Source organism: Myotis brandtii, unplaced genomic scaffold, assembly GCF_000412655.1.
Source record: "Myotis brandtii unplaced genomic scaffold, ASM41265v1 scaffold439, whole genome shotgun sequence".
Taxonomy (NCBI): domain Eukaryota; kingdom Metazoa; phylum Chordata; class Mammalia; order Chiroptera; family Vespertilionidae; genus Myotis; species Myotis brandtii.
In genome coordinates this window covers 831794-841113 of record NW_005366783.1, presented here as the reverse complement: position 1 = coordinate 841113, position 9320 = coordinate 831794, and positions in this window count along the sequence as shown.

The window sequence follows — 9320 nt, the reverse complement described above, 5'->3', positions numbered from 1 at the left end:
GCAGACGCCGCATGGGGCCAGGCCAGCCTGAAGGACACCTCCCGCCTCTGTCTGTGCAGGAAGGACCTGTGTACCAACAAGGACCAGCCCTGTGAGACCCTGGGCCTGGCCCACGTCGGGGGCATATGCCAGCCCCACCTGAGCTGCAGTATCAGCGAGGACTCCGGCCTGCCCATGGCCTTCACCGTGGCCCACGAGCTCGGGCACAGGTACCCCGCAGCCCCCACTGCCACCTCCCACCTGGGGGCCCCCCCGGGCAGCCCAGCCCACGGGCCTCCGCATCCCAGGGAAGGTCCCCGCGTGTCCCCGTCCACGTCCACAGCCAGGTCGCTTCCCTGTGAAACAGCAGAGAGGCCCTCGGGGGACCTCGGCCCGGCCTGGAGCAGGGCTTGTTTGAGGGGTTGGGACAGACCAGACGTCCCCAGGGGGCAATGCCTCAGGACTTGCATTTTTAAAAATATATATATATTTTATTGATTTTTTACAGAGAGGAAGGGAGAGGGATAGAGAGTTAGAAACATCGATGAGAGAGAAACATCGATCAGCTGCCTCCTGCACACCCCCTACTGGGGATGTGCCCGCAACCAAGGTACATGCCCTTGACTGGAATCGAACCCGGGACCCTCCAGTCCACAGGCCGGCGCTCTATCCACTGAGCCACACCGGTCAGGGCAGGACTTGCATTTTTGACTCTTCAGTGCCTCCAGCAGGTAAACCCCTGTTGCTGATTGCTCCGCGGCCCTGGGCAGGTTCCCTGTTCGGAGCCACTGCGCGCTCCCTGGGGATGGAGACACGTGATGTCCGCATGGGGCCTGTGTCTAACCGTGGCCTGTGCCCTCAGCTGCCCCCCCTCAGCCCTCCCCCCATGCCGGGCTGCTTAGCTGGTCCCTGTGGCAGCATTTTATTTTAATTTTTTATTTTGAAACTAGAGGCCCGATGCACGAAATTCGTGCAAGAGTAGGCCCTCCTTCCCCCGGCTGCCGGCACCGGCTTCCCTCTGGCACCCGGGACCTGGGCTTCCTTTGCAGCCCCGGGCTTCGTCCGGAAGGTCGTCTGGAAGGACATCCGTAAGGACGTCCGGTCTAATTAGCATATTACGCTTTTATTCTTATAGATATATTTTTATTGATTTCAGAGAGGAAAGGGAGGGAGAGAGAGCTAGAAATATATATATATAAAAGCCTAATATGCTAAGTGTCCAACCGCAGCCGCTCGACCAGTCGCTATGACACGCACTGACCACCAGGGGGCAGACGCTCCGACTGGTAGGTTAGCTTGCTGCTGGGGTCCGGCCAATCAGGACAGGGCAAGACGGGCCGGACACGCCCTGGAGCCAACCTCCTGCGGTCCCTCCCCGGCCTCTAAAATATGTCTTCTAATTAATTTCCTTTCAACGTGCACGAATTCGTGCACCGGGCCTCTAGGCAACGCTGAGAGAGAATCATGGATCGGCTGCCTCCTGCACGCCCCCTACTGGGGATGGAGCCCGCGATCTGGGTATGTGCCCTGACCGGGAATCGAACCCTGACCTCCTGGTTCATAGGTTGATGCTCAGAGAGGGGCAGTGACTTCCCTAAGGCCACACAGCCGTTGGGGGGCCGGAGCCAGCCCTGGGACCAGGATCGGCGCACGACGGGGTCGGCAACGAGTGCGACACGCAGGGGAGACAGCCCTTCATCATGTCGCCGCAGCTGTTCTACCACTCGCTGCCCCTCAACTGGTCCCAGTGCAGCCGCGAGTACATCACCCGCTTCCTCGAGTAAGCACCCCCTCCCTCCCCAGGGCGGGGCCCGGGACCCCGAGGTCGGGGTCTGAGCAGGAGACGGGGACCGTGGTACCGAGGTGCCAGGCAGAGGGACCCGCAGGGGCGGTGGCTTTGGACAGGGAGGGGCCTGTACCCTCCTAGTGTCACCAGGCAACCGAGGGGCCGGGCCGCCTGTCCCTCCCTGAGCCGATGCGGCCGAGACCGGCTGGCATCGTCTGTGAGCGTTGATGCCAATCCCGCCGGCAGCGTGGGGAGCAGCAGGTCACCCACAAACATCTGCTCTGCCCCCCACCAGAGGCGGCTGCTTACACTGGGGAGAAGGACAGAGATGACATGGGAAGGAGGCAAAGGGTGGGCCAGATGGCAATGCACAGGCAATGCGGGCTGGGGGTCTGCAAAGGCCTGGGGGTATGCAAAGGCTGGGGGGCTGCAGAGGCCTGTGGGTAGGCAAAGGCTGGGGGTATGCAAAGGCTGGGGGGCTGCAGAGGCCTGTGGGTAGGCAAAGGCTGGGGGTATGCAAAGGCTGGGGGGCTGCAGAGGCCTGTGGGTAGGCAAAGGCTGGGGGTATGCAAAGGCTGGGGGGCTGCAGAGGCCTGTGGGTAGGCAAAGGCTGGGGGTATGCAAAGGCTGGGGGGCTGCAGAGGCCTGTGGGTAGGCAAAGGCTGGGGGTATGCAAAGGCTGGGGGGCTGCAGAGGCCTGTGGGTAGGCAAAGGCTGGGGGTATGCAAAGGCTGGGGGGCTGCAGAGGCCTGTGGGTAGGCAAAGGCTGGGGGTATGCAAAGGCTGGGGGGCTGCAGAGGCCTGTGGGTAGGCAAAGGCTGGGGGTATGCAAAGGCTGGGGGGCTGCAGAGGCCTGTGGGTAGGCAAAGGCTGGGGGTATGCAAAGGCTGGGGGGCTGCAGAGGCCTGTGGGTAGGCAAAGGCTGGGGGTATGCAAAGGCTGGGGGGCTGCAGAGGCCTGTGGGTAGGCAAAGGCTGGGGGTATGCAAAGGCTGGGGGGCTGCAGAGGCCTGTGGGTAGGCAAAGGCTGGGGGTATGCAAAGGCTGGGGGGCTGCAGAGGCCTGTGGGTAGGCAAAGGCTGGGGGTATGCAAAGGCTGGGGGGCTGCAGAGGCCTGTGGGTAGGCAAAGGCTGGGGGTATGCAAAGGCTGGGGGGCTGCAGAGGCCTGTGGGTAGGCAAAGGCTGGGGGTATGCAAAGGCTGGGGGGCTGCAGAGGCCTGTGGGTAGGCAAAGGCTGGGGGTATGCAAAGGCTGGGGGGCTGCAGAGGCCTGTGGGTAGGCAAAGGCTGGGGGTATGCAAAGGCTGGGGGGCTGCAGAGGCCTGTGGGTAGGCAAAGGCTGGGGGTATGCAAAGGCTGGGGGGCTGCAGAGGCCTGTGGGTAGGCAAAGGCTGGGGGTATGCAAAGGCTGGGGGGCTGCAGAGGCCTGTGGGTAGGCAAAGGCTGGGGGTATGCAAAGGCTGGGGGGCTGCAGAGGCCTGTGGGTAGGCAAAGGCTGGGGGTATGCAAAGGCTGGGGGGCTGCAGAGGCCTGTGGGTAGGCAAAGGCTGGGGGTATGCAAAGGCTGGGGGGCTGCAGAGGCCTGTGGGTAGGCAAAGGCTGGGGGTATGCAAAGGCTGGGGGGCTGCAGAGGCCTGTGGGTAGGCAAAGGCTGGGGGTATGCAAAGGCTGGGGGGCTGCAGAGGCCTGTGGGTAGGCAAAGGCTGGGGGTATGCAAAGGCTGGGGGGCTGCAGAGGCCTGTGGGTAGGCAAAGGCTGGGGGTCTGGAAAGGCCTGTGGGTAAGCAAAGGGCTGGGGGCCCTGGTTTCTGCAACCAGGTTGTCATGTTTCCATGGTAACAGGCAGGTCCCGGGTGGGAGGTTGGGCTGCACTTCCAGGTGAGCTCCCAGGTCCCATCCGGCTCGAAGGTTCTTCTTTAATCAGAACAGAACCATCACGGTTACCCGAGCGCGATCACTGTTTCTTACAATGATCGCTGCTCCCCGATATTCTAGTTCTGCCCCCCCCTCTCTTGCCCTTTAACCTCAGAGGGGCCAGCACCCTCTCTCATCTTTCTGGGGTCTTTACACGGATTTTCGTGTTTCTTCTGCTCCCTGCAAAGTCTCTCTTTCCTTGTAGTTACGATCAAAACTATTTCTTTGCTGTCGAAGGCTTTCTCTATTTTTATTGATTTCAGAGAAGAAGGGAGCGGGAGAGAGAGACAGAAACATCAATGGTGAGAGAGAATCATGGATCGGCCGCCTCCTGCACGCCCCCCACTGGGGATGGAGCCGCAACCCGGGCATGTGCCCTGACCGGGAATCGAACCCGGGACCCTTCGGTCCGCAGGCCAACGCTCTGTCCACTGAGCCAAGCCGGCCAGGGCTGCCCTGTTTTTCTTGACGTCCACTCCCTGTGGGGTTTGAGGGCGAGGACTGTGGCTCTAGCAGCGAGGGGGGCCCTGGAGGGAGAGGGAGTGGACGCAGAGGAGACTCCTCCAATCGGATGGTTACGAACCCGACTCTGGCCCTGGCCGGTGTGGCTCAGTGGATAGAGCACCGGGTTCGATTCCAGTCAAGGGCATGTACCTCGGTGGCAGGCTCCTCCCCGGCCCCCCATCGGAGCGTGTGCAGGAGGCAACCCACCGATGTGTCTCTCTCACATCGATGTTTCTCTCTCTCTCTCTGTCTCTCTCCCTGGCTTCCAATCTTTCTCTGGAAATAAATGTAGCCCTAACTGGTGTGGCTCAGTGGATAGAGCGTCGGCCTGCGGACCGAAGGGTCCCGGGTTCGATTGCGGTCAAGGGCATGCAGTTAGGGGGCGTGCAGGAGGCAGCTGATCGGTGTTTCTCTCTCATTGATGTTTCTAACTCTCTCTCTCTCTCTCTCGCTCTCTCTCTCTCTCTCTCCTTTCCTCTCTGTAAAAAATCAATAAAATATATTTTAAAAAACAAAATAAAATAAAAGGAAGCATGCACTAAATGCTTCTTAAAAAAAAGAAAAAGAAAGAAATGTAAAAATGTCCTCGGGTGAGAATTCACACACACACACACACACACACAAGGTAAGAGAAGAGCAGGGTCATGGGTCACGGGAGAGGAAGGGGGAGGAAAAAAATAACATATACTCAGGGCTCCGGCCCCAGCTCCTGCCCGCTCCGTCGGACAAGCCACACTCCCCCTGAAGCCTGAACGCCCGGAGGACGAGGGTGTGGGTCTGGGGTTCCCATGGGGACGCAGCCACCACGCGCTGGACCTGCTGGGGCTCCTGACCTGCCACACGCTCAGCATTCAAGGCCGGGTCAGTGCTGTCCGAGCGAACGGTCAGAGCTGATAAGGGACGGAGTGGAGGGCAGTGCTGACCACCAGCCCCAAGGGTGTGTGTGTGTGTGTCTCCCCCCGAGATGGGGGCCCAGAATGGGCTGGAGACTCCCACCACCAGCCACTCCCTCTGCCCCGGGGCGAGCTCCCCGCTGCCCCCACCCAGGGCACTGCCCAGCACCCTGGCTCCCGGGCAGACGGACGGACAGACGAGCCTCTGTCCCCGTCCGGGGATAGGAATGCACTAGGACGGACTTGGCTCGGGGCCGGGCGGGGGTGGGAGGAGAGGGGGACACTGAGACACCAGGCCTCCCAGGGCCTCGGCCGAGGGTGGGGGACACTGGGGCCAGGGGGGGTCAAGGGGGGGTGCTCACCTCCCCACGGCGGCCCAGGCCACCTCGCCATCCGGAGGGTCCGGCAGGGGGGGCGTCCCAAAGGCCAGGGAGAGGGGGTCCTTGGATGGGGATGGTGGGACCAGCCTGTCCCCTTTTATTTTATTTTTTATATATATTTTTATTGACGTCAGAGGGAGGAAGGGAGAGGGAGAGAGAGAAACATCCGTGATGAGAGAGAATCCTGGACCAGCTGCCTCCTGCACGCATGCCCCCTAGTGGAGATCGAGCCCACAACCCGGGCATGTGCCCTGACCGGGAATCGAACCCAGGACCCTTTCGTCCTCAGGCCGATGCCCTATCCACTGAGCCACACCAGCCAGGGCCCTCTGTCTTTTTTGTGGTTGTTCATCCTCCTCACCTGAGGGACATTTTCCAACTGATTTTTAGAGAGTGGAAGGGAGGGGGGGGGAGAGAGAGAAACATCGATGTGAGAGAGACACTCCGATTGGTTGCCTCCCACAGGCCCCTGATGGATCCTGCAACTGAGGTTCAAACCCAAAGTTCAAACCCGGGACCCTTCCGTCCAAGGGCTGATGATGCTCCAACCACTGAGCCACACCGGCCGGGCATCTCCCCGCCACCCCGTCTTTTTGCTGGGGGGGAGGGAGGGGAGACAGAGGACCCGCCTCCCCCCAGTCCGGGTTGGGGGGACAGAATGAGCAAGATTCACAGCAGGGGCCAGAACCGGTGTGGCTCAGTGGATAGAGCGTCGGCCTGCGGACTGAAGGGTCCCGGGTTCGATTCCGGTCAAGGGCACATGCCTGGATTGTGGGCTTGATCCCCAGAAGGGGGTGTGCAGGAGGCAGCTGATCGATGTTTCTCTCTCATCGATGTTTCTGGCTCTCTATCCCTCTCCCTTCCTCTCTGTAAAAAATCAATAAAATATATTTAAGAAAAAAAAAAAAGAAAAGAAAAGATTCACCGCAGGGGCCTCGGCCGTGTGTTCCGGGTCTGGGGGAGGCTCTGAGGTCCTGGGACCTCCCGGCTGTGCCCACTGGACGCTCCCCGGCCACCCAGACCCAGGGGGGAGCGACCCCACGTGACCTCAGAGTCGCCCTCCTGCTGTGGCGAGAGCCCTAGCGGGCCCTGTGCTCAGGGGACAGATGTGGGGGGGTCTGTCCTCGGGCCCTTTCCACCTGGGGGGACCAGCATGTGACAGTTGGGGGGTTAGTGCCGTAGCAGGTGGCCCCTTGGGTGTGTAGCCATGTTAGCTCTGGGTTTGTCATATATGGCCTTTGTTATGTTGTGATATGTTTCCTCTATTCTCACATTGCTCAGAGTTTTTACTATAAATGAGTGCTGGATTTTATTAAATGCTTTTCCGGCATCTATTGACATGACCTTGTGATTTTTGTTTTAATCTTCGCCCGAGGTGTGTTTTTATTGACTTGTGACAGAGAAGAAAGCGGGGAGAGAGAAACATCAATGTGAGAGAGAACTATTGATTGGTTGCCTCCAGTATGCACCCCGACCAGGCATCAGACCCGCAACTTAGGTATGTACCTTGATGGGGAATTGAAGCTGCAACCCTTTCATGCATGGGATGATGCTAAATCCAACCTAGCCAGGACTGATCTCATGATTTTTAACCTTCATTTTGTGTATGTAGAGTATTACGTTTATTGATTTGAGGATTTTGTATCAACTTTGCATCTCTGGAATAAATCACACTTGATAATGATGTATGATCTTTTTAATGTACTGCTGGATCCAGTTAGCTAATTTTCTATTGAGGATTTTGGACTATGGTCATCAGGGATGTTGTCCTATAATTTTCTTTCTTTGTAGTGTCTTTATCTGGTTTTGGAATTAGGATAATGCTGGCCTTGTAAAATGAACATGGGAGTCTTCCATCCTCTTGAATTTTTAAGTATGGTTTGGGAAGGATGTTGTTAGTTCTTTGAATGTTTGGTAAAATTCACCCGTGAAACCATCCAGTCCAGGACTTTTGTTTGTTGGATTTTTTTTATTATTATTACTGCTTCAATTTCATTAGTTTTAATTGATCTATTCAGATTTTCTGATTCTTCCTGATTCTGTTTTGGAAGATTGTATGTTTCTAGGAATTTATCTATTTCATCCAGATTGTCCAATTTATTTGCATATAATTGTTTGCAATATTTTCTTACAATCCTTTGTGTTCTGTGGAGTCAATTGTCACTTCACTTTCATTTCTGATTTTATTTATTTGGGTCCTCTCTCTTTTTTCCTTGATGAGTCTGTTTAAATGTTTGTCAGACTTGTTTATCTTTTCAAAGAACCAGCTCTTGGTTTCATTGATCTTTTATATTTATTTAGACTCTATTTCACTTACTTCTGCTCTGATCCTTATTATTTCTTTTCTTCTACTCACTTTGGGATTTGTTTGTTGTTCTTTTCCTAATTCCTTCAAAGTTAGATGTCTATTTGAGATTTTTCTTGTTTCTTGAGGTAGGCCTGTAATGCTATGCATTTCCCTCTTAGGACTACTTTCCTTGTGTCCCATAGAGTTTGGATTTATGTGTTCTCATTTTCATTTGTTTTAAGGTATCTTTTAATGTCTTCCTTGATGTCATTGTTAACCTATTCATTGTTTAGTAACATGTTATTTAGCCTCCGTGTCTGTGTTTTTCAGTTTTGTTTTTTGTGTCTGATTGATTTCTAATTTTATACCATTACTAGAGGCCCGGTGCACGACTTTCATGCACTGGGTGGGTGGGGGGGGGATCCCTCAGCCCAGCCTGCACCCTCTCACAGTCCGGGACCCCTCGGGGGATGCGGGCCTAAGCCGGCAGTCGAACATCCCCCAAAGGGTCCTTAACACTCGCTAAGCTCGTCAGCCATGAGCCGGGCTTCTGGCTGAGCGTGCTCCCCCTGTGGGAGCTCACTGACCACCAGGGGGCAGCTTCTGCATTGAGCGTCTGCCCCCTGGTGGTCAGTGCATGTCATAGCGACTGGTTGTTCTGCTATTTGGTCGATTTGCATATTAGCTTTTTATTATACAGGATGTATGTATGTATTTATTTATTATTTTTTAAATTCTCACCTGAGGATATTTTTCCATTGATTTTTAGGGAGAGTGGAAGGGAGAGGGAGAGACAGAGAGAAACATCGATGTGAGAGAGACACATCGATGGGTTGCCTCCTGCACGCGCCCTGACCGGGGCCTGGGGCTGGGGAGGAGCCTGCAACCGAGGTCCGTGCCCTTGACCGGAATCGGACCCGGGACCCTTTGGTCTGCAGGCTGACGCTCTAGCCACTGAGCCACACTGACTAGGGCTTTTCTTTTTTTCCTTTGTAAGTATATTTTTATTGGTTTCAGAGAGGAAGGGAGAGGGGGAGAGGGAGATGATGAGAGAGAATCACGGATCGGCTGCTTCCTGCATGCCCCCCACACTGGGAATCGAGCCTGCAACCCGGGCCTGTGCCCTGACCGGGAATCGAACCCGGGACCCTTCAGTCAACAGGCCCACCAGCGCTCTATCCACTGAGCCACACCGTCCAGGGCTGGAACTGGGGTTTCTGACGCTCCGGTCCACACCCAGGCCTGTATGTGGCCCCGGTTCTGGCGGTGGGTCCTGCGGGGGCCTCCTCGGGGCGCCCTCCCTCTCACGCTCATATAGGGCGGACCTGCCAGGTCGTGAGCGGCAGGTCGGTGCTGGGAGCCTGGTGTGGGGCCGAGGCCTGTCCCAGACCAGGCTGACCCACCCGCACCCTAGCTGACATTCTGCCCCGGGGTGCAGGCCCAGCGAGCCCCCAAAGCCCTGTCCTCCCCCCCCAATCCCCACCCCCCCACCAGACCTCAGTGCCATGGCTCCGCACGTCTACTTGGGGTGAAGTGTTTGAGGCCCGGTTGGCGGTGGGATGGGGGCAGCAGCCCCGAG